This window comes from Acinonyx jubatus, chromosome D3, assembly GCF_027475565.1.
Source record: "Acinonyx jubatus isolate Ajub_Pintada_27869175 chromosome D3, VMU_Ajub_asm_v1.0, whole genome shotgun sequence".
NCBI classification, from domain to species: Eukaryota; Metazoa; Chordata; class Mammalia; order Carnivora; family Felidae; genus Acinonyx; species Acinonyx jubatus.
In genome coordinates, this window is record NC_069392.1 from 12,670,839 (window position 1) to 12,696,399 (window position 25,561).

The following is a 25,561-nucleotide window of genomic DNA, read 5'->3' on the forward strand; positions in this document are numbered from 1 at the left end:
CGTGCCTGAGTTTCTAATATGTCAAGTCGGAATAACAGTTGTGAGAACAGGATTAGACAAGAAATGCAAGGTATAATGCATGTAAACGTACTCAAAAGTTAGCCTGAGTTACTGTTTTTCTTATAGCATGGTTGTAAATTACTGTGTTATTATTACCATTTATTATTATATGATTTATTCTATATATTAATATAGACACATTATTATTACGGAGCCCATCACAAGCAAGAAAGCAGCACCCCACGCCTTTTCCAAAGCCTTAAAGATTTGAGACTTTGCCCAAAACACTGACTGAAACAATGTATTTCTTGCACCCGCAGACCCACTTAGAGGCAACCAGAGACCAGAGCAGAATTCTGTTTGTCACCCTTAGCATTGCCTCTAAATGCTTTTGTTTTTCTTTTTCTTTTAATGTTTGTTTATTTTTGAGAGAGACAGAGACAGAGTGCAAGCAGGGGAGGGGCAGAGAGAGAGGGAGACACAGAATCCGAAGCAGGCTCCAGGCTCTGAGCCGTCAGCACAGAGCCCGATGTGGGGCTCGAACTCAAGAACCATGAGATCGTGACCTGAGCTGAAGTCGGACGCTTAACCGGCTGAGCCACCCAGACACCCCGCCTCTAAATTCTTAACTAAAGATGAAACACAACATCGAGGACCCCTGTGGGAGCTTTGAGGCAAAGCCCTGGGATAGCGGGGAGAAAAGGTGGGGAGGACCCATTTTAATACATAGATTATTTTTACCTGGTTTTAATCTTATTCTTGCACCGGGTTCATCCTGTAATTCATCTCCAGGATTTGCCATCAGCCCATCAAAGACAAGGGAGGCCTCAGCAAATAGGCTCTCTGTTGTTTATACATACACTGAGGTCTATTATGATGAGGATTCTCCGAACATGGACAAAAGCCAGCATAATTAACTTTGTTCCTTAAAGAAAATTCCAGCGCCTTTTGCAGAAAATCGTTCTTGAGCCTCTCCTCTGGGTGGCTAACACACACACACACACACACACACACACACACAAAGTCTGAACAGCACTAAAGTAATTAAAGCAGCTGGGATTGATTGGGGTTCTGAGTGACCTTTTGGTAACTTACCTACGCCTGCCATTTAGAGAAAGAATAATTTATGATGCATGTCAAAGAGCAGAAAACCAAGGCGGACAGAAAGAGAATTCTGATTACCTTTGAGGGGTGAACTGTCAGGAGGGCCCCGAGCCCCTGGTGAAAACAGGAACAAAAGCAGTAAATGTCCAGGTTTGCCCAGACACAGACGCCTGTGGTTCCCGAGGTGCGTCTGCTCTTCTGATTTGTAGAAGCTAAGAATTTCAGGGCCGGCAAGGTCTTACAGGTCTCGCTGAGCCCCTGCGCTTGACAAATGAGGAAACTGAGGCTCAGGGAGGGGCTGAGTTGCCCTGGATTCAATGACAGGTCCCCTGTACGCTGGTGTGAAGGGTTTTCCCCCTTTATCTGGACAACTGTAGTCCAGACGGAGAGGCCTTCAAACATCAAAATGCTCTTTATGTGTAAATTACAGATCAGTTTGCTGAACACCAGGTCCGCGAAGCCACAGCTTGTGTTGTGTTTCGCTCACCGCTGTAACCCCAGCACCTAGGCAAGCTGGCACACAGTAGACACTCAACATATTTTTGTGTAAGCGGCTTTCCGGAGAAATTATCCATGGCCTCAAGACAGGCACGGTAGAGCTGGGCAGGCTCTGTACCAAAAATGGCACCCGTTTTGGGGACCAAGTCAATGAAACAAAAGAGCTAAGGCCAACAGCACCCCCTCCCCCCGCTCCACCACAGACTTCCCTCAGTGCATTCCTACAAACGCCCACCTTTGCAAATGCCTGGGATTAGTACCTCTACCTGGGATTAGTACCCTTACCTGGGAAATGCTTTACCCATCTCTGAAGCTTTAAACCCCAGATCACAAGCTACCTCCTCCAGGAAGCTTTCTTGGCTTTTTCCTACCTGGAAGCAATCCCTCCCTCTTTTTAAATGTTTATGTTTGAGAGAGAGAGAGAGAGAGAGAGAAAGAGAGAGAGAATCTCAAGCAGGCTCCACTCTCAGCACAGAGCCTGACACAGGGCTCGCTCTCATGACCGTGAGATCACGGTCTGAGCCAAGATCAAGAGTCAGACTGCTTACCAGACTGAGCCACCCAGGCGCCCCACAACGAAAGCGTGCTTTCTAAAGCCAGTCTGCCTGAGATCAAATCTTGACTCCATTTACCACCTGTGTGCTGTTAGGCAAAACATTTCCAAGCCTCAGTTTCCTCCGTCACTGAGAAGAATCATCCTGCTGTCAGGACTGTTGTAGGTTTAATGAGATAATGCATGTAAAGGGCTCAGCGCACCATGTCTGCCCCATAAATGTTAGCTTTCATTGTTCTGATATTATCTTACTCAGGGCAAGAATCGTCAAAGTAATCTCTGGGAGGCCCCGCAACTAGCATAGAGCATCGATTTGGTTTTCAAAAATAATCAAACACACAGGTGCACCTGGGGCATTCAGTCAGTTAGGCGTCTGACTCTTGATCTCAGCTCAGGTCTTGATCTCAGGGTTGTGATTTCAAGCCCCGCACTGGGCTCCACGCTGGACGTGAAGCCTACTTAAAAAAAAAAAAAAAAATCAAAGACACAGACGGATATTTCAAATCTCTCTGCCTCATGGGGATGTGAAATACGTCAGTGTTATAATTGGAAGCTAAAGAGACAGGACAGCTACATGGGATACCTCATACTGGACTGGATCCTGGAGGCACACGAAGAAGGACATTGTTGGACAAAGCTGCATCAGCGAAGGTGGATACAAGTCTTGCATCCGTGTTAAATTTTCTGATGTCGCTGCTGCAATGTGGTTATGTGAGGCGATCTCTATTCTTTGGAAATACACACTGAAATACCTGGGGGGAAAAGGCCAAGACATGTGCCACTTATTCTCAGATGTTTCAGGAAAACAAAAAAGAAATATACATATATTTATACGTATTAAATATTAAATACATATAAATATATTAAATATTTAAACAAATACTATTTATATTAAATAAGTATTAAATATATTAAATATATATTATATATAAATATATAATATATATTAACTATTATATTATATATAAATATATTATATATTATATATATTATATGTATTATATGTATTATACGTATTACATATATTATATATATAATATATTATATATATATATATATATATGAAAAGGAAAATGCAGAGCAAGATGTTAACAAGAGGTGACCCTGGATACGGGGCATCTGGATGTTCTTCGTGTCATTGCTATTCTTGAAACTCTACTGTAAGTTTGACATTTTTTCCCCCCAAATAAAAGGCTTTCTGCAAATCATGGGATGGCTCTGGAGCCACCTGATGTACAAGTCATTCTGGGTTTTCAAAGAATGGTTATGTCTTCAAAGCAATCTGGTGAACTGATCTCGGGTAGGGAACCAGCTGATGGGCCAGCAGAAGAGGCACACACGTGATTTCCCCATCCCTCCTTCCTGGCAGCCATTGCTCACCAAGATGGCGCCCTTTCTCAGTAAAACCAGACAGACGCAGCCTCAGAATCCTTCTCAACGCAGCAAGACACCACCAGCCCAACAGGGTTGGCTCTCTAGATGAACTAGCCATGCACTTGGCCCCTTTCAGGCATTCTTCTGTGCCAGTTGGGGACACAGCACGCTTCAAAGCCTTTCTAATGAAGGTACATTGGCCCCTGGAACACCTTAATCTACACCTATCAAAGCTTAGAATTGATTTTCCTTTAGCGAAAGGTTTTATATGCTAGGAAGATTCCGGTAGTCAGGTATCTTGGTGTGTGAATATCACCTCCGTCACCTTCCAACCTGGACCCATCGCTTTACTTTCCTATGTCTCAGTTTCCCCATCTACAAAAAAAAAAAAAAGAAAAAAAAAGGAGGCACCAACCCCCAGGCTATTGTGAGGAGCAGCTAGGGTAGTGAATGTGAGCATCTTGAACCCTTTCCAGCTAAATTATATGATTACGGTGATCGTGACTATCAACGTCTCCATCATCGTCATCTTGTCCCTGTTTCTTCTCTGCAATTACCCCCAGCTAATGGAGTCCTGGTCCTCTTTAGAGGCGGGGGGCAGGAGGAAGCTGCCTCTGCCCCCAAACATTTCCAGTTTGGGTTTTTCAACAACCCACGGAGCTCTCTTGCCTTGAACCTGAATCATACCGGAGTTTCAAGAGAGCAGTTACATGTCTATTTTCTTCGATTATCACTGAAAGGTTAAGTGGCCCGGCCCTCAGCCCCAGATGCCCATCTAGGGTTTCCATTATGAGCCAAGCCGGAGGAGCCGGGGCTGGGAGTTCATTCTCCCACCCTGGCCCTCCAGCTAATAGAACCTCGGCCACTCTCCTCAGCGTAAAGCTTTCTCTCCGGGCAAAGCCAGCCAATTTAAATGGCACTCACCGCTCATGCCCGCATGTCATGGGCTCTGAGCACTCCAAGGATCCAGAGCAATAAAATCTATTAGGTCTCCTTTGTCCCATCTTCTTGTGAACTTCTAAGAAAAAGGCACTAAGAGGATCAGTACCCAGAAAAACCTTCATAATTGTGGCTTCTACACAGCAAATGAGGACAATTACCAAGGCAACCGGCCAATCGTTCTGGTTAAGGGCAGAGGGAGTTTAGTCAAGAAGAGGCTGTTTCGAACCTCTATTGCGCTGTAATCAGAGAGTAACCAACATTTTAAAAGGCTCTTGTGTAAAAACAGGAGAGATGGCAGGGGAGGGAAAGAGGAGAGGGGGGAAAAATTAATTTCCTCTCATTTCCTGCCTGTTCCATTGATTGCGGTCCAAAGGCAAAGATGATGCGCTGTACCCTTGCACCTGGGGCCACAGGAGCGGGCAGCCGAGCCGGAGGCGTTGTCTGGTTTTTATGGACGCGTTTATTTATTTATTTTCCCCGCTGGGCCCGGCATCTGCGACACAGGTCTAGAGACGGGCGCGGCGAAGGGTAGCGGTAAAAATCTTTCAGGACGGCATAGGGCCTCGTCCAGTGTCCTGTGCCCCGTGAGCATAAACGTAATACAGCATCCTTCTTTATCCAGCCTTCCCCGGCTCAGCTGCTGCTTTGGGCCAATCACTTGGGGACAGAAGTCAGTCTGCTCGGTCAGAGCGTCAGCTGGAAATCAGGGTCATGTTGGGAGAGAGCGATAATCGTGACACGGGGCGCAGGGAAGGGGAGGAGGAGACAGAAAACTCCAGACACGTTTCCGTCTTGGGGACTCCGCAGATTCTAAATGAGACTGAAAACTGGAGACTAATTTTTCCCTCCTGTGGTGTGCAAGGGTCACGAGAGGGTGGATGATTTGGAGGAGAATTTGTCTTTGGTGCGTGGTCTCCGTGTCCCCCGCCGTGCGTCCTTGTGCCCCTGTCTTGGTCCCCCTCCCCAACCCAGGACCGGGGAGTAAAACACTTACTCCACAACCTGCCTTGTGTGTGCTCATCCTCCTGGTAGAACGAACAAAGCCTTCCGTCTTCCATCGATGAGCTGCCCATGACAGGAGAAGCATCCCCAACAGAAGAAATTCATTTACTCACTCAACAAACACAGGCCAGGCACTATTCTCCTATCTCTGATCTCCTTGGTTATTTCCAACTAGCAGAGTCTGGAATTCAGCCCAAACCACCATCTCGCAGTTGGCGAGCTCGAGCCCCGCGTCGGGCTCTGTGCTGACAGCTCGGAGCCCGCTTCGGATTCTGTGTCTCCCTCTCTCTCTGCCCCTCCCCTGCTGACGCTCTGTCTCTCGATAATAAATAAACGTTAAAACAAAATTTAGAAAAGAAAAGAGTTTAATTGAGGAACATTTAATAAAAGCTCTCTCCTTTTTCTAGATGTATAACCATGCTTTTTTAATTTTTTAAATTTCTAGCTTTATTGAGAGACAACGGACATGTCATGCTGCGTAAGCGTAAGGCATACAAAGTGTCGACTGCAGAAACGGATTGCAATGTGACGACCACGGCCGTGTTAGCTAACACTTCTACCCTGTCACGTGATTCCCAGTCCTTTTTTTTCCTGGTAAGACTATTTCAAGATCTCGTAGCAACTTTCAAGTATATAATACAGTATCGGTAAGTTGTGGGAACCCGATAAAGGGTCTCTTTACACAGGTGTGAACAGACTCGAAGGAAGCAGTGAGGGATGCTGATGCTTCTGCTACCTGCTATCGTGGGGGGCCATGGCCACCCTTGGCCAAATGAAGGGGAGCAGTGTCCCCAGGTGAGGGAGCACAAGGTCATGGGAGAAGAGCCACCCAGCAGGAGCTGGGGAAATAGAATACTCCAGTCGGTCTCTCCTTCTGCCTCCCATCAGTGAGTTCCACTGGCCAATTCCAACAGGAAGAGGAAGGCAAAGGGACCTGGTGATACATGTCCATGCAGGTCAGCCCCCCAGAGTATAGAGCGGGGTAAGAACGGCAAAGAGATATCTCTGGGGGTCCGGAAGGGGCACGTGGAGAACGGCCAGCATATCAGTGTACCCATTTTACAGACAGAGATACTGAATCCCCACGAGAGGAAAGACTAACCAAGGTCACCCCGCTAGCCAGTGATGGAGCAGGAATTTGAATGTGTATCTAAATCCACGTCTAGGGTGGAGCCCAAGAGTCTTGGACCCCTAGGTCTGAAATACCGAGGGATCTCACAAACGTAAGGGGCTGAGACAGTCGCTCTCAACGTTAGCATGGGCGAAAATCACCGGAGAGCTTGTCGAAATGCAGACGCTCACGCCCTGTATCCAAAGTGTCCGACGTGGCCGCTCAGGGAGCCGGTGTCAGGAAGCACGTAGAAACGAGCACCTTGGGTGATCCTGGTGCACGTGGTCCAAGAAACTCACTCCAACCAATGCTGGCCCAAGAACACACAGATATGGGACTTCCACGTCAAGTGGAATCACTTACGACAGACACGGCACTTAGCGATCATGACGGAGTCAACCATCCAGAACCTTAACGGAGATGAACAGGTCCCTGTCCTGCCCCCCACGGGACCAAACGTACCGGGATCCGAAACACTTGAGTCCCCAGTCAAACTACCTCGACCGAATCAATTAAGAAACCACCGTGAAGGCCTCACTATATTTACTATGTATCCCTGTACATAATAAAGATCCCTTGGGATTATCAGTGAGCTGTAAATCGGACGCTTAACCGACTGAGCCACCCAGGTGCCCCAGAACATTCCCCTGTTTATATGAAGGCAACTAACCCAATGGGCCTCACCAAAATGAAGCAAAACAAAACCATCACTGTGCAGTCCAGAAAATTTGCGATCCCCGTTGTAGCCAAAGTCATCCAGGATCGTCAGGACCTGGGGCGAGTGCCCTGAGCTCTAGCCCTGGTCCTGAAGCTAACCCCCTGTGTGGCCTGGGGACACCAGAGTCCCTTCGTCTGTCTACTGAGGGAGATGAAAGATGACAATCCTGAAGACCCTTTTCCAGAACTTCAAGTTGCCTGACTGGGCCCGCTTCTCCCTCGGAAGGGAAGTGATTCGGCCGCACGATCACTGCTGAGGGATTTCCATCCTTACCTTTAAGAGGGGTTTTTCCCAGTTTCCTCCTACTGTCCTCTGCGTACTCCCGACTTTAACCACCTTCCCCCTCTCTCCTTGACCACCTTTCCCCTCTCTCTCCATAACCAAGGTTATAGACTAGTTACCAGGAAAAACCTTCTAGGACAACACGGAGCCTCTTCAAGTATCTCCTTGTCCCGTGCCAACAGAAATAACAATGCGTCCTTCTTTCCGCACCTGTATCACCTGTCGCTGATTTAGCCGGAACGTTTCACTACCAAAGCCATTCTCGTTCATCAGAGCGTCTCCTACGCATTCACAGGAAGTATGCTGGAAACCAGGGGACTGTTGGGACACAACCCGATGGCACTGTGAGCAGAGCATTCAGGAATATCGGAGTCAGACCACGGGAGGTCCCTGAGGGAATCAGACGCCTGGATGGACACATAGAAGCTACGTGTGAGTTGCCGACCACAAACTCTCGTGCGCAACTCAAGATACCGAATTATGACGGCTGGGCCACCCAGAAAGAACATCGGGTTACAAAAGCCCTATAGACCAAGAGCAGACTCAAAGCTTCTCTATTTATCGATCCCCTAGGCCCAAGCCTACGTATCGGCATCGCCACTCGGGATGCAAAGATTCGTCCGCTGCTCCCCTCCACGGCGGCTGCCCTGTCCCAGCCTACATCAGGTCCCACCGGATGGTGGTAACAGCTCCAAACACCCACTGATGGCTTCACCCCCCGTGGAGAGCTGGAGATCACGGCAGCAAATTCCACAGCTCTTCTCATCACCACGTCCCGTCCGTAACCCCGCCACTCGAATCCGGGCTGGCCTTGTGACTTGCTCTGACCAACGGAAAATGGTAGGGGTGACGTCTGGGGACTCCAGAGCCTAGGCGTGCTGTCACATTGGCTCCCGCTTCCATCCCCCTGGAACCCAGCCGCCGTGCGGGGAAGGGAGACCACACGGAGGAGAAGGGAGACGCCCCAGCCAAGAGCCACAACCAGCTGCCAGTCGTGTGCACTGAGTCACCCTGGACATTGGAGACCCAGCCAAGCCCCCAGCTGAGTGCAGCCACTCGAGCGGCCCCAGCCAACACCCCGCAGAGGCTGAGCAAGTCCCAAACTTGTGGGCCGGTAAACAGTTGTGGCTTAAGCAAGAGATGACTGAAATAATGCCTTTTAAGTATCCGTCCCCAGGGCACATTTCTGCAATCAGTATATATTAGAATCTGAGTCACGCAGATTGGCGACTCCCGGCTTTGGGGTAAATGATGGGGTGGGAAGAGCCTTCCCGTCCCCGGGGGTGGGGGGCAGGGGAAGGACCAAACCTCTTACCCTTCAGGGTCCTGATGTGTGTGAAGGGCTGTCATACGTACCGATGAAAGGAGCTCACGCGAGTTGCTAGCAGTCTTTTATTGTGATAAAATCCGCACGACAAAAAACTGACCATTTTGACCGTTTTAAAGTGCGCAGTGCAGGGGCATTAAACACACCGGCGATGTTGAATAGCCACCGCCACCATTTAGTTCCAGAACTTTTTCACCCCCAAAAAGAAACCCTATGCCCATGAATGCAAACTGGTGCAGCCACTGTGGAAAACAGTATGGAGGTTCCTCAAAAAAATTAAAAACGGGGGCGCCTGGGTGGCTCAGTCAGTTAAGCGTCCGACTTCAGCTCAGGTCACGATCTCACGGTCCGTGGGTTCGAGCCCCGCGTCGGGCTCTGGGCTGACGGCTCAGAGCCTGGAGCCTGCTTCCGGTTCTGTGTCTCCCTCTCTCTCTGCCCCTCCCCCGTTCAGGCTCTGTCTCTCTCTGTCTCAAAAATAAGCATTAAAAAAAATTTTTTTTAATAAAAAAATAAATAAATAAAAATTAAAAAAAAATTAAAAACGGAAGTAACCTATGATCCGGTAATCGCACTATTGGGTATTTACCCCCCAAAATACAACAACACTCATTTGAAGGGATACATGCACCCCAATGTTGATAGCAGCATTATTTACAGTAGCCAAATTATGGAAGCAACCAAGTGTCCATCGACAGATGAATGGATAAAGAAGATGTGGGGCGTGTGTGTGTGTGTGTGTGTGTATACACATATATTTACATTATATACATATATATATAATATACTTTTATATATATAAAGCAATGTAATAACACTCAGCCATCAAAAAGAATGAAATCTTGCCATTTGCACCAACGTGGATGGAGCTAGAGAGTATTATGTTAAGAGAAGTCAATCAGAGAAAGAGAAATGCCATATGATTTCACTCGTACGTGGAATCTAAGAAACAAAACAAACGAGCAAAGGCGGGAAAAGAGAGAAACCAAGAAACAGACTCTCAACTCCAGAGAACAAACCGGTGGTGACCAGAGGGGAGGTGGGTGGGGTGATGGGGGAGAAAGGTGATGGGGATTAAGGAGCGCACCTGTCGTGACGGGCACCGGGCGACGTCTATGGAAGTGTCGAATCGCTCTCTTGCCCACCCGAAACTAACACAACACGGTGTGTTAACGGCACTGGAATTAAAATACGGAGAAACCCTGTACCCACGAAGCAGTCATTCCCCATTTCCCCCCACCCTCCAGCTAACGATTAATCTACTTCCTGTCTCTGTGGGTTTGCTTACTGGGGACATGTCAGGTAAGTAGAATCCTAGGAGATGCGACCTTTTGCGTCTGGCTTCTTTCACTTAGCATGATGTGATGAAGGCTCGTCCACAGCATCGCACGTGCCAATGCTTCATTTCTTTGTGTGGCTGATTACTATTCTGTCATGTGGACACACCACATTCTGTCTACCCGTTCGGCGGTTGACGGACAACCACCTCAGAGCTCTCGTGAAGAACACTGCTATGAACACGTGTCACACAGGTGGTGATCGAATCCAGTGGTCCTCCACCAGACGTCCTTGTGCCCTCCTGGGGACATTCAGCCATGTCTGGAGACATTTTTGATGGTCACAAATTGGGGGGAGGGGGGTGCCACTAGCATCTAGTGGAGGCTGGGATATTGCTCAACACTCCACATGGCACAGGACCGCCCCCCCTCAGAAGTGTCCAGCCCCCAGTGTCACGAGTACCGAGGTGGGGACACCCCGCTCTGACCCATATCAAGCTCCCCTTTAGTGTGGCTGCTCTCAGACCTTCCCAACCAAGAGTCACTTTCCCTCCTTCCCAGCCCAGAATCCACGGCCCGATGGCCAGTTTAGAAACGTGTGATTCTGTTTCTTTTTTTTGTTTGTTTTTAACACCCACCATTTCCAAGAGGGAAGTCAAAACAAAACCCTCCAAATCAATTTGCGGAGAAAAATAAAAGGATATTTCTGATGTTTTTCTAAGCTTTTCATCCTTTTTAAAACGGGGGGGGGGAGGGGGTCAAGTGGCGACTGAAGGATGAAAGCAAGTGTTCAAAAGCATCAGCGACCAAAAGTCCACAGAAAATCAAAACAAACCCAGCTCTCAGTGTGCGTAATTACGGGTACAATCAAGTAATGAAAGCTTTATTAGTTTAATGTGATTCCATCAAGCACCAAAAAGCGGGAAGGAAAAAGAAAATGGATAGAAAGGAAGAGAGGGAGGGGAGAGCAGCATGAGAGAGGGACACGAGCAAGCCGGAGGGTGATGCTCACACGCATCTTTAATTAAACGGTACATTCTGGGTGTCGGGCCGCCGTCTACCCAAGGGAGCAGCAGGAGCAGACCGGACATCTCCTCCAGGACGCGTGCCTTTGTGTTCATCCAGCAAATCATCTTTCGATAACTTTGTGCCTGGCGTTGTTCTTGGCAGTGGGATTCTAGCCACGCGCAAAATAGACCCCAATCCCTCCCTCTCCCCCCTCCCCCACCCCCCCCCCCCGGAACATTCAAGTGGAGAAAACAGACACTGAATGAAATAAGAGGCGAGGTGTGTGGCACGTTCAGCGGAGAAAAATAAAGCAGGGCAGAGGAACAGGAAGGGTCCGGGGGTGGGGAAGTGGGATTTTGGAGCTAGGCGGAACCAAGGAAGGGATGACAGGCAAGAAAAGACCTGGGAGAAGTGAAGACGTGAGCCAAGGGCAGATCCGGGGGAAGGGAATTCCAGGCAGAGGGCAGTGGACATGCAAATGTCCTGGGGTGGGATGTGCCTGTGGAGGGATGGTGAGGAGGCCACTGGGAGATGGGGGCAGGCAGGTAATGGAGGCCTCGCAGGGCACGGGAAAGCCTTTGGCTTTTACCCTGAGAAGGGAGCCCTGGGGAGGAGGGGAAATGGGGACAAAGGAGGAACACAGGATCTCTCTAGCTGCTGGGTAGACAGAAGAGAGAAGCACGACAGGGACAGGGGTGAGGCAAGAGAGGCATCTAGGGGGCAAAATGCGGGCGGCACTCACTCTCAGGGCACTGGATGCCTCACTCGCCTCCCCTACTTCCGGCCCGGGAATGAAGGGTTACCTAGACCTTCACCGACCACCCCATTCAAGGAAGGACTTGGTGTCCAGGCACTGGGGGCGCTGTTGGTAGACGGCCCCTCCAGGGACGGCCCTCAATGCAGTCAGCCGCCTCGTGCAGGGTCCTGCCCCTTCCTGGGCTGTGTTTTAATTTTTTTTTTAACATTTATTTCTTTTTGAGAGAGAAAGAGAGAGAGAGAGAGAGAAAGTGAGCAGGGGAGGAGCAGACAGAGAGAGGGAGACACAGCATCCGAGGCAGGCTCCAGGCTTCGAGCTGTCAGCCCCGAGCCCGACCCGGGTCTCGAACCCACAAACCGCGAGATCAGGACCTGAGCTGAAGTCGGAGGCTCAACTGACTGAGCCGCCCCGGCGCCCCTGGGGTGTGTTTTTAAATGTAGACTTTAATATGAGTTGGGGACAAGTAAAGCCAGCAGATTGGGAAATGACAGCCATCGAAAAGACGGTTTGCTACACTCACGGATGGAGGGAGGAGGGAGTGGCACCACACAGGGCCAAGCTGCGTGAAAGCCTTTACTGTGTCTGGTTTCCCCAGAGAGGAAGGGGGGAAGCAGGGGAAGCAGGCTTGGATCAGCTCATCTGAATAATCTGGCAGGCTCTGGGGCAGAGGGTCTGCCCCTCGCTGTCTGGTAGCTGGTCCTGGAGTGACGAAGGCCAGCGGACGGTGGCCCAGAGCGCAAGAGCCCACAGAGGAGGCAGTTGGGGTGTAGGCTCTGGATTGGCCAGTTTGCATCTGAGAGGCATGGTCACAAGTGGCTCCTTGACTCTCCCCAGGGGAAATGGCTAGTCCTGGGAAGGAGCAGTCCCTCAGGGTCAGCAAGCTTCCAGACGTCAAAACATCAGACTAAAAAGACATCCTAGGCCGCCTGGGTGGCTCCGGTGGTTAAGCGTCTGACTTCGGCTCAGGTCATGATCTCGTGGTTCGTGAGTTCGAGCCCCGCGTTGGGCTCTGGGCCTGGAACCTGCCTCAGACTCTGTGTCTCCCTCCCTCTCTCCCTGCCCCTCCCCTACTCATGCTCTGTCTCTGTCTCTCAAAAACAAATACACATTCAAAAAAAAAATTTTTTTAAGAAGCATAAAAAGACATGCTTCACACAGGGGGACCCACATCCAATCCCTGATCCACGAGAAAGGATAAAGGTCTGGGTCTCCCATATCATCGCTGTGTTCCATGGGACAGCGACACCCAACGCTTCCTTCTACCGGTGTGGGCATGTGGGTCAACAGGCAGGTCACGAAAGAAATGTCTCCAAATGGTCAACGGACGCACGAAAAGACGTTCAACATCTTTAGTTACCGGGAGATGCCAATTAAAGCCAAAATGAGACACTACTCTATTCTCACCAGAATGGCTACCCTTAAGAAGCTGGAAATTACCACGAGTTGGCGGATAGCATTTCTCCTTCGCCAAGTCAAGCTGTGTGGCAACCAGGCTCCTGGATGAGAAGTCAACGGTATTCTCCAAAACCAAAGGAAGCCAAGGACAGTACCAATTAGAGACTTCAAAGCAACGAAGTAGCTCTTTGATGGAAACGCAGACACCGGGCAAGTGCACCATTCCTGTCCGCCCCCTGAGCCCTTCCCCCAGCGCGATATTCTTGAATAAGTCAACACACCCAAGCACAGTTGAACAGGGGGCCTATATTTCGGTCTCAGCACCAAACCAAAGGGGCAGAGGACGGACATGCCGCGGCCGACACGGTTGCGGGCTTGAGTCCCGAGGCCGGACAAGCCGTTGGCCACGAGGGCAGTCTGTCACATCTCCGACATACTGCCTGAATCAGAACCCCATAAAGTCTAGCTCAGGTCGGTGGTTTTGATAGGCATCCAAATGGCTTTCAAAAAATAAAACTCATCTAAGAGGTTATGGTGATGGATACTGAAATCCAAAGCCTAAAGGCCTTCTGACTACGGCACGCCAGGTGGCTCAGAGATATTTTTTCTTCCCCTCTTTTAATCTAAATCATGTTCCCAGACAGCGCAGAGCCTGGTATAAATTCTCTTCTGCACTAATCTCTTATATACTTTTATGCTTGTCTGAGATGATTGAACATGACTCATTCATGGTTCTGTTTTCAACCACCACTGGTCTTTTCCAGTCGGCAACATCTGGTTTTTCGCAGTGAAAAGGTTCCTTTTGTCTATCACGCAACTGTGCGGTGTTCTGAGGAGAAGGAGAGTCTACACCGAGGGCTGGTCAAGTGCCAGTAATTGCCATGAATGGTAGGAGAGCCCGGAACATCTGCTCTATTTATCGATGGTGATATGAAATTAGATGTCAGCTGAATGAAAACTGCCAGCTCCCCAGTGGAGACTGGTGGATTTCAACCTTTTTTATTGTTTTTGTTGCCAACCCATTTTTTTTCCTAAATAAAATTTAAATAAAGCTTTGAAAGTTATTCCTGTTCTGAGGCAGGTATCCGCCTCTCTTTCCTCTCAAGAGAATGCCTCGGGCACCTTCTCGGACACACCAGTGCTCAGGGAAGCTGTTTGAAAAAGCCACTGGTGTAGATAGACCAAGTTCACGGTACAGTGCTAGTGAACAGGGGTTATCTCCAGGTGATTTTGATTTTTCTTCTGCTTTGTATAGATTTTAAATTCTCTATGATGAACATTTATAACTCTGTGATCATAAAATAAATTGGACGTCTTAAAGAAAACTAGAATTGTTTGATATTCCTTAAACATACCTCGTAAAGCATCAAGCCAGTCGCTGGCAATCAGTCCGTGAGTATTAACCAAGCACTAAATGTGTGCCGGGCTCCACGATGGCACCGAAGGTACATCGGCGAAGGAGACAGATAGCAGCTGACCTCAGAGACCTGACATTTTAATGGCGGGAAGACAGGCTAGAAGGGGGCTCTGTTCACCGTCACTCTCCAGCAGCGTGCTTGAGGAACTGTGCTTTTCATCCCTGCCACGTGGAGCCCCGTGGGTCTCGAGACCCTAGTCCCAAGAGGGACAACGCTTCCATCGCCGGACTCAGTAATAATCCGCTCATTAAACTCAAACCTATGGCTGCCCCCAGCCACTTTGAGTAACTCTTGCCAGAAAGCCAAGCAGTCGCCATGCTGGCAACAATTTTTTTTTAATATAATTTATTGTCAAATTGGCTTACATACAACACCCAGTGCTCATCCCAACAAGCGCCCTCCTCCATGCCCATCACCCACTTTCCCCTCTCCCCAGCCCCCCATCAACCCTCAGTTTGTTCTCTGTGTTGAAGAGTCTCTTAGGGTTTGGCAACAATTTATTTATCCATTCTTCCGTGGATGGAAATTTGAGTCGTACGCAACTTTCAGCTACTGTGGATAAAGCTACTATAAAAGGTTCTGCACGTTTTTTGTGAACACCTGTTGCCATATGGGTCAACACACCTACGAGTGGAACAAGGAGGTTATAAGATGGGCATACAACCTAACGGTGCAGTTTCCAAAGTGGTTGCACCATTTTATACCAACAGTGTAAGAGTTCTGGTTGGTCCACATCCTTGCCGACATGTAGTGTGGCCAGACTCTTATTGTAACTATTGTAGGGGGGGTGAGATAGCTCATTGTGCCCTAAGGTTGCGTTACCCTGATGGCTAATGATGCTGAGAACCCTTCCCTGTGCTAATAAGCCATGCTTGGAGCTTTTCTTCTCAAATGCCTATTCAAGTCTTTTGCCCATTTTATTGAGTTGTCTTTTTATTATGAACTTGTGAGTGTTTTTAATATATTCTGGATACAAGTCCACAAGATATATTTGTTGCAAGCATTTTTTTTCCTCGTCTCGCTCCTGGCCTTTTCATCTTTAAGGGGGTCTTTTGGTAAGCAGGAGTTTTAATTTTGATGAAGTACAATTTATCTTTTTTTCCCCTTTATGCTTAGTGCATTTAGTGTCTTTTCTAATAAATCTTTTGCCTACTCCCAAGATTGCTACGCTATTCTCCTGGGTTTTTTTCTTCTAAAAGGTTTGTGGGTCAGCACTCACATTTAGGTCTATGATCCTTCTCAACGTAAGGATTGAGGTTTATATTTTCAAACGTTTATCCGGTTCTTCCAGTGCTATTGGTTGAAAAGACTTTCCTTTCCTAATGGAACTGGGGCATTTGCTGAAAGTTCTATGTGTGTGAATTTATTTCTGGATTCCGGATTCTGTTCCACTGATCTGTCTGTCCTTAAAATCATATTCTTACTTAGCTTTTTCCCCCATCTCACCATGTTTCCATCACCCCTCATCTGAGAGAACCCTCACAGATTCCCATCACAGGCTCTGTTTGGGGAGAAACAGACCTAAAACAAACAGACATGCAGATTAACAGCTAAATGAGATACTTTCAGGTGCTATTTAGTGCTAGGAACAAGATAAAAAATGGTAATACTGAGGAAAGGGACATGTTGAGGCCCACTGACTTAGACAATGGGAGGTCAGGAGAGAGTGTCACGATCTGTTCTGGCAATGCCATAGCTGGGTTTTGTTAATAAAGTTTTATTGGCACCCAGCCACACCCATATGTTCACATATTGCTTGTGACTGCTCCCCTGCCCTAAGGGCAGAGGGGAGCAGTTGTAGCAGAAACCATATGGCCTGCAAAGCCTAACATATTTACTATCTGGCCCTTTAGGAAAAGTTTGTTGACCTCCGTCTTATCACTAGACTTTGAAACTTCCTGTTGACATGCCTGGGGTCGGAAGCAAGCAAGAAAGTTACCTAAGACAGGTACTTCTTATAACCTAATCTCTCTTCTCCCATTCTCTTTGAACTTGTAGGTTTGTGCTCTTAAAGATGATTTCATTGGCTTTTTTAGTGAGCTTCCAATAGGAAATAGAGATATATGTTTCCGATCCACGCAGGTAATGATGATTTTTAAAGAAGTATCTATGGGTCCATAGAAACGAGTCTTCAGAAAACGCTAAGATGGAAAGTAATTCCCACAGAGAGGAAGTTAAATACACTATATGTCACCAAGGCAGGTGTCTCTTTCTGCTCACATAATGAAGATTTTGTGTATCTGGAGCAAAATGACAACAACGAGAAAAAATTTTTTTGTTGTTTTCAAGTGAAACTAATCATGCGCATTGTCCTTTATTTGGAAATTGTCTTTCACACCTTTTTTGGTTTGTTAAAAAATGTGCTTTCTAAAACAAATGAACCAATGGTAATTCACACATGGCAGAGATGTTTTTTAGTCTCTTTCACAAGAAAAACTGACAGCTTAATGCTAGTCCATCTAATTCTTCTGAAATTACACTGATCTATAAATTTAAAAATATTTTAAAAAGGGGGCGCCTGGGTGGCTCAGTCGGTTAAGCGTTCGACTTCGGCTCAGGTCATGATCTCAGTTTGTGGGTTCGAGCCCCGCATTAGGCTCTGTGCTGACAGCTCAGAGCCTGGAGCCTGCTTCAGATTCTGTGTCTCCCTCTCTCTCTCTCTCTCTACCCCTCCCCTGCTGGCACTGTCTCACCTCAAAAATAAATAAAAACATTAAAAAACAAATTTAGAAATTACACTGATCTATAAAATACCAAAGTCTGGGAACCAAAGAATAAGGTGTGATAACAGGGCCGTCTGGTGCAGTCTACCATCCACCTCCCTTGCCCCTCCCTAGAGCGCTGTGTTGAGCGGGATTCTGAGGCCCTGTCTGATCTCACAGGAGTGTGTAGTGATCGATTAGTGATGTCTGCTAGTGATCGATTGGTGATGGCTGCTAGTGATCGATTAGTGATGTCTGCACGACTGCAGCAAGCCTCCCCACCATGCACCTGCCTTCTCTAATGAGCATTATTATCAGCAAATATGCATTTATGGATCCGGTCTTGAGATCCAGGTGCTTCCACGGCCACAGAGCACCCAGCAGACAGGAACCAGCCTACTCACAAACACGCCCTAAGGCAACAAAAGAGGAACCTTCCTCGGCTGTTTGCACCAGCAGAAAACAGCTTGGGGTAAGGACCTCAAAGATGACAGTAAAGACAGAAGCAAGGGTGTCATCATAAGCTAGAGCCTGCTTCCCCACAGCAACCACGTGATGGTGAGTGGGCCTGACCAATGAGACGGTCCCACCCAAATCAAATATAACACCAGGCGGCACTATGCATACGATTATAAAATTCAAATAGCATCTAAGATCTTTTTTAACCTCTTTCCCCAACGTCTCCCCAAAGGACCGATGCCGGGGGACGGCACCACCCTCTTCCCGGGAGCACACACGTGAGCTAGACAAGATCACAGGAACGATTTACATACAAGCGGAGGTACCCATGACTGAGAGGCAGGGAGGGAAGGAGGGCGGTTTGCTTTGAACAGTCTACCTTTTAGCTTTGCACCGTGTACAGGCAACGCCTATTCAAAGCTAATTTTCAAAAGCTTAAATCCATCACCACTTTCACTTCATAAGGGAAAGGGTATTTGCTGATCACCGAAGGAAAACTGAAAAGGACACGGTCACAGAATAAAGGGCCATCTTTCCCCAGAGAAAAGAGGTGGCACTCTTCTCTGCGTACAGAAACAGAACACACAGCCACAGTTTTGGGTAAATGTAAAAAAACCAAACTTTTCTTTTGCAATGTTACATCGCACGCAATTGTCTTCTTGATAAAAGGTTGTTATGGGGTGGGGGGGGGGGGCTCTTAGGCGGTAATAGCTTGAAGCAAAACCTCCTCCAATTTATTCCAGCCGATTGCTTTCATCATATCACTGTCTGCAAAACCACCTTCGCCCGTGAACGTGGGGGAACACTGGCGCGAACACCTTCGCTGATCTTTCAGAAGTCTTGGCGATTCGGGGCAAGACTCGGATAATTCAAGACCCAAGGCTGTAGATCTCTGGCTATTTCTCCCGCCCTCCCGCTGGGGGGCCTGGCGACAGGTCTGAGGTCTAGCCAGCAGGCATTCAGATGAATACTTATATCTTGAACGAATGTATTAGAAAACAAAACTAAACTAAGCTGCTATCAGGCACTTCTAAGGGCCTATTAAAGTCTCAAAAACAGCCCAAAGCTGACACCCCATCACCCACTGCAGGGAGGAAACTGAAGCTCAGGGCAGTTAAGTGACTTACCTAGGAACACACAGCGTGCGAGAAATAAAGACAAAACTCAGACCCGTCTGAGGCCGAGAGCCAGCCTCACTCACCCAGAAATGCGCTCACATACCGGCTGTTCACTCAGGTGTTTGCTCCCTTCTCGAATTTTTACTCCCAAGGGGTCCTAAGAGGAGAAAGCCAACTGAGGGAAAGAAGAGGGAGCCAAGGGACACGGGCCTCAAGTGCTACTCGCATCTAGGTCTGGGAGTGGGGACAGGCACCGGCCCACCCTTGGACTTTACAGACCCCTTGTCAGGTGCCTGGTCCGTGTACAGGTGAAACCCACCCTACAGAAATGACTCGGGAGGCCGGGCGCCGCGGGCCTGGTGAGCACAAAGGGCCTTTTCCTGATACACGTACACATTCAAACTAGGCCAGGCCATCTAGCTCTCTGCCCACCCCGCCCTGAGCCTGGAAACCATCTCTTAAATATTAAAGCGGGTGGCCTCTAAGCTAAGAGATTAAACAAGAGGCAGCCTTCTTATCTCAGGTAGGAGATTTGGAAGCCCTCCTGGTGAGGTTGGAACAAGATCCCTTCAGGAGGTAAACTAATCACCGTGAAAGCTTTCGAGGGCGGAGGGGAAGGAGCCACAGCCCCACCCAGCCCAGCCTAATTCCCCCACAGTGATCCAAATAAGGGAATAAAAGTACCCGCTGGAACCCGCAGCTGCAAAGCCCCGAGAGGCAGACGAGAGAGGCAAGGGACGGTCGGGCCCATTTCACAGATGGGGCTCCTCAAGTCTCAGAGGGGCACCATGGGACATAGCACTCCCCAAAGACACACTTGGGAAGCCGCCCAGGGTCCCCTCCGCTCTGAAAGGTGATCTAGCAGTGTGCTAGGAGCTGAGAGTTAAAGAGGAGTTTTGCAAGTCGGCGGTCAAACCGCTGGAGGCTGGAAATCGGCCGCGAGGGGGGTGCGGGCATCACGGGACCCAACATAGACATCAAAGGCGCTTGTGTTCTCTTTTGTGTCTCTTTTGTGTTTTCCAGGGAACCGGTTTGTACCAGCACGACGTCATGGGAGGTGATAAAAATGCTTCCAGAAAGGTTTCAGTTCACTTCCTGGCTTTTCCGCAATGAGCCTGGGGCCTTGGCGAGTTATCTATCCCTCTGGGCCTCAGTTTCCTCATCTGTAAGACAGAGTTGAAGCTGGTAACTATGTTATAGGGCATGTGAGGATTAAATGGCAGGGGGGTGTGTGGGATGGGTGGCTTAACACAGGCCTAGCTGGTGCTTAATCAATGCTAGCTTTCCTAGCAATTAAAGTAATAATACGGGGTGGGGGGGGGTGGGGGGGGCGCCTGGCTGGCTCAGTCGGCAGAGCAAGCAACTCTTAATCTCAGGGTCTTGAGTTCAAGCCCCACACTGGGCGTGGAGCCTCCATTGGTTTCCTTCTCCCCACAATTTCTTTTTCCTGCCCAGATTAGGGCCATCCTCTCCCTCTGGAGCCCCACATGCGGGGATACCATGGGATGAAGGCAGCGTGAGGTAACCAGAAGAATTTAAACTTCAGAACCCCAAGTTCTGAGCCACTTACCAGCCGCAGGAGCTCGGGCAAGTCACGTGACTCCTGGCATCCGATGGTCCCTCCTGAGTACAGGTGGGAGGATGACACCTATCGTGAGTCGGCCCGGTTATATGAGCCAAATGGAAAGCACAGAGCAGGGGCGCACCATCTGGCATGATACGGGATGCTGTCGACCTCGGGATCGCTGTCACGCCTGATGTGCGCTTGCAAGGGCGACGGCTGTGCCCGGCACACAGTAGGTGCTCGGGGACTTCCAATGGGAGGAAATCAATCGCCTGGGTCAACAGCTCTCCCAGGAGGCCAGCAGCGGGACCGAGGTGCCCTCGAGAGGAGCCAGCAGGATCCCTGCTCACCTGGGCCGTGTTCCTCACCAGCCTGGGTGGCATCCCAGGACCTGAGCCGTCATTCTCATCGCTAAGTCACAGCTAAGAGGTACACAGAGACCGGCTGGGCTGGTTTTATAGTTATAACCCCCGCTCCCCCGGAGAAACACACTGTCGCATCTAGGCACGTGTGCCCAGGCCCTTCCTGCCCCCACCCCCCCTCCCCACCCCCAGGAGAACGCGGTGGCTTCCCAGCTCTGGGAGTCCTGCCCACCCTGCAAGGCTCAGCTCAGGTATCTCTTCCCTTAAAGAGGAAGGAACACCGCCGGGTTGGAGACACATGGACTGTTGACACGTCTACATTCCCTGTCCTAGGCTAAGTAAGACACAGGCTTCAGACACACAGACCTAGTTCCAAATCCACTCTGGGTGACTTTAGGCAAATCATTGGACCATGCAGAGGCTTGATTTCTTGAAAAACTGCCCTGAGCTATTGCAGGCATTAAATAACCCCCCCCCCAAAAAAGAGGGGTGTGCTAAGTAAGCCACAGTGCCTGGTACTTATCCAGCCCTTGATAAATGATAAATAAATGATGGCTGTTATTTTACTGAAGATAAGTCCCATTTTCTCCACCTACCTCCCAACACACACGCGCGCACACACACACACACACACACACACACACACACCCCTTAAACACAGGGCATATATTTGTTCGGGACTGGCTGGCGATACGAGGCAGTGAAAGGTTTGCCTCTGGGACAAAGAATCGCACACTGGGAACAAATGACGATGAAGGAATCAGCCGGAGCGTTCTGGAGGTGAGGGAGGCCAACTTGCCAGGGTAACAACGATTCGTCGGCTCCAGACAAGACGGAGCTCTCAACCATCAGGCTTCTAAACTTCCCCAAGTCCCCGTTTCCTCGTCTGTAAGACACGTGACAAGGTTGTAGGAGCAACGCTGACCCAAGCCTCATAAAGCACTGGGGCACAGGAGGGATGAAAAATGTCAACGTGGGGGCACCCGGGTGGCTCGGCCGGTGAAGCATCCGACTGTTGATTTCCGCTCAGATCTCAGGATCGTGAGATCGAGCCCCGCGACGGGTTCTGCGCCCTGGAGCCTGCTTGAGATTCTTTCCTCTCCCTCCCTCTGCTCCTCCCCCACCTCTAAAAAAAATTTTTTTTAAATGTTAGCCTTTGTCAGTACAAATGCTACAAGCGGTAATAAACCCCAGGGAGTGAAGGGCTAAGGAAAAAGAAAAGCTGAAATAAAACCCGGTCCCCCCCCCACCCCCCCACCCCGGGCCTTCCTTCTGTCTTTGAACGGGAAAGGACCTGTGCAGGCAAGAGTTGTAGTGGTTAGAAATGTGCTCAGTTACAACTAATAAAGTGTCTCTCCAGGCTGGCCTGAAACAATAGGGCTTCATCTCCCCCTCCAACTCCTCCACGGTAAGCTGCCCAGGGCTGTTTGCGAGCTCCCCGGATGCCAGGGGTAGAGACCCATGTTACTTGACCTCAGTTCGGGGACTCAGCTCCGCCGTGAGCCTCTCCTGCCAGCCTCCAAAAGCCACGGGGATTGGAGAGAGGGGACGTTTCCCAGAACGCCCCACGGAGCTGCACTGGGTCCCACTGGCCAGTCCTGGGCCACATGGCTTCGCGTTCGCCAAGGAAGCCCTGGCAAAGAGACGGGGTTTACCAGGACTGTTTGGAGGCTCACGGTACGTCGGCCCCTGGGGCTGGGCCCACCTTCCCCGGAGAGTAGACCCTGCCACCTTGTTCTCCTTCAACAATGAGATTTTATGAGCAAGCACGAAGGGGAGGAGGGTGGGGGCACCCACTGTGATCTTCCCTGGGATGTGCGTGTGGAGAACGGGGAACAGAAGCAGCGATGATCCCGTCCCCTACCCCCCCCCCAGGAGGTAAAGATCAATCAAGGCCTCAGGGGGGGACCTCCCTGATACCTGCTGTGTGATACCGCGGGAGGGACAGGAGATTCGGACCCTGCCCCTGAAAGAACACTGTTATCAAGTCCCCGTCACAAGACACACATACATGGTGGTCTAAAGGATGGACCGTCCTCCCTGCCCCCCACCCAATCGCTCCTGGCTGGACCCATTTACTGGATTTCAGCGTCCTGGGCCTGAAGAGTGGGCAGGGTGGCCGGGGAGGTGGGGGGGGGGGGGAAGGCGGAGGTGGAACAGGTGGGGGCGCTCCTGGCAAAGCGCTCAGCCTGAGCAAAGACGGAGAGGAGTTAGTCGTTCTAGAAAATAGCCTCTTTGCCACACGGAAAACGCTTTTATTCAATGCCAGGGTCTGCACTGAAGGCCAGGTACACAGAGGGGTCCCAGTCCCAGTCCTCAGTGAGCTAACGGTCCTTCAGGGACCACATTCCCTGCTAACCCCCAGCACAAAACCACCCGACCACCAACACAGAGATACCAGCCGCTGTAAGTCTGCTGTAAGCCAAACTCTGCACCAAGCACTCCACAGCCACAGTTTCCTTTGATTGGTGCAAGCCAACTGGCAGGCACCGTGAAGACACGCATTGTGCAAATGAGGAAACCGAGGCTCAAGCACCTTAAAGCAGTAGGATGTGAGGGGCACGTCGGTGGAGTGCAAGAATACTCAGCCGCACACATTCTATGAGACCCTGAGCAAGTCCTGTCCCCTCTCTGGGGCCTCAGCCTTCCCATCTGGAAAAGGGACGCGGAGAGCTCTGGGAGCTACAAGCTTCTAAGATGGTTCTCAAACCCTGCTGCGTGTTAGAAACACCTGGGGACCTTCTAAAACTCCGGATGCCCAGGCCGGGTGGCAGGCCGATTAAATTAGAACAGGGGGCGTGGTGGGGGCTGGGGGAAAGCCAGGCGTTGGGGTATTTTTGTTTTGTTAAAGCGTCCAGGTGATTCCAACATGCGGCCACCTTTGGGAACCCCTGATCCAAAGATTCCAATTTCCTGGCCTCCTGGGCTGTTCCTGACATGGCCTGGTATAGAATGAAGGTATTGAGCCAAAAATAAAATTAAATTAAATATCCAGAACAGGCAAATCCATAGAGACTGAAAGCAGATTAGTGGTTGCCAGGGGCTGGGGCGGGGGGGGGGGGGGGGGGGGGGGGGGGTGGGGGGGAGAGTTGGAAATTACTGCTTAATGGGTCTGAGTTTCCTTTTGGGGTGATGAAAATGTTCCGGAACTAGAGAGAGGTGTTCGTGGCACAACAACGTGAATGTATTAATGCCATCGAACTGCACACTTCAAAGTGGTTACCATGGCAAATTCTACGCTGCGTCTGTTTTGCCACCATACCCAAAAAAACAAAGAGGATGGAAATAAACGTAAAAATAATGACGAAATTCAGGTAAAAATAGGGTGTCTCTGGGAAGGTCAGGACTTTGCGGTCAAGGGCAGAGCTCGGCCCCCCGGAAGGCAGACTCGGGTCCAAAGCCCCACTCCTGCAACTCCCTCCCGGGGTGCTGTGTGACCCCCGCCCCCGAGCGCGTGACCTCGCCTCTCGGGTCCTCTCGCGCGGATCCGGAAGAGGGAGGCGCGAATAGAAAGTGCTCGCAGGGCGCGCTCCAGGCGAGGCGCCCACTCGGAGCCACAGGAGCGCATCGCGGGGGTTTCGGGACACGGGGGACGCGGGCGCCCAGAGAGGGAAGGGGACCGGCGCACAGTCACCCAGCGGGGCAGAGGCCGAGCAGCCGCGCATCCGGGTTCCGGGCCGCACCCCCTCCCTCCCCCCTGCCCCCCCCCGTCCCCCCCTCCCCCCCCCTCCGCGCGGCCCCGGCTCCCGACGCACCTGGTCCCCGGGCGCGGGGCGGGGCTCCCGACCCTCACCTGGCGCTGCCGGGGCCCGCACCCGCCTCCCGCCTTTCATCTCCCCTCCCCGCGGCTCCGGGCGCCGCTTTCCCGACGGGCCGGGTGACGCCAGGGCCTGAGCTCCCGGCTTCCGCGGGGTGCGGGGCGGGCGGGAGCGGCCGCCGCCAGGTGGGGCCGCCGCCAGGTGAGGCCCGCCCGCCGCGCCGCCGCGCCGCCTCCCGGTCTGTGGCGACACCTGGCGGCCGGCCGCGGAGGGGCACAGCCGCCGTGCCGAGGCCCGGCTTCCGTCCCCGGGATCAACTCTCTGGAGCACCTACTATGTGCCGGGGACGCCTCCAGGTGTCCGCGATTCGCACCGTCCCTGCGCCCCTGGACTTTGCAGACTTGCCCGAAACGAGATGTAAACAAGGAAACCGATGCAGGTTGTATCATTCCTTTGCTCAGATACACGGTAACAAGCGGGGGCGGGACGGCGGGACGCTGTCCCCGCCTGGTCCGTCTAAGCAGACCAAGAAGCTGAGGATCTGTCCCTGGAAGGAGGGTGAAAGTAAACCAAGCATTGGAAGCGGCACATGCAAAGGCCCTGAGGTAGGAAGGCACCCGACTGTTTAAAGCAAAGTGCAAAGGTCAGGAGCTGGAATATAGTGGTTGTGGTATGAGGTAGGCAGAGACCAGATGAGACCCTCGACCTGCTTTCCCAGTTCCTTCCCGGGGGAAGGACCCGCCAAGTGTTACAGAGCGAGGCAGCGACAGCCAAGTGCAGTGTGGACTCCCAGTCCGGGGCTCTCTCCACCACTCCAGGCCAGCCATTTTTGCTA

General features: G+C 50.6%; 1 long non-coding RNA gene across 1 annotated transcript; it reads right to left on the reverse strand.

Annotated features, from left to right (window-relative positions):
- On the reverse strand, positions 1 to 24,940 carry LOC113595139 (uncharacterized). Its single transcript, XR_008291656.1, has 3 exons — positions 24,724 to 24,940; positions 7,795 to 7,902; positions 1 to 2,907 (listed from the first exon to the last, which is right to left on the reverse strand). It is a non-coding gene; the product is annotated as an uncharacterized LOC113595139 (long non-coding RNA).
- Between the last annotated feature and the right edge of the window lie 621 nt (positions 24,941 to 25,561).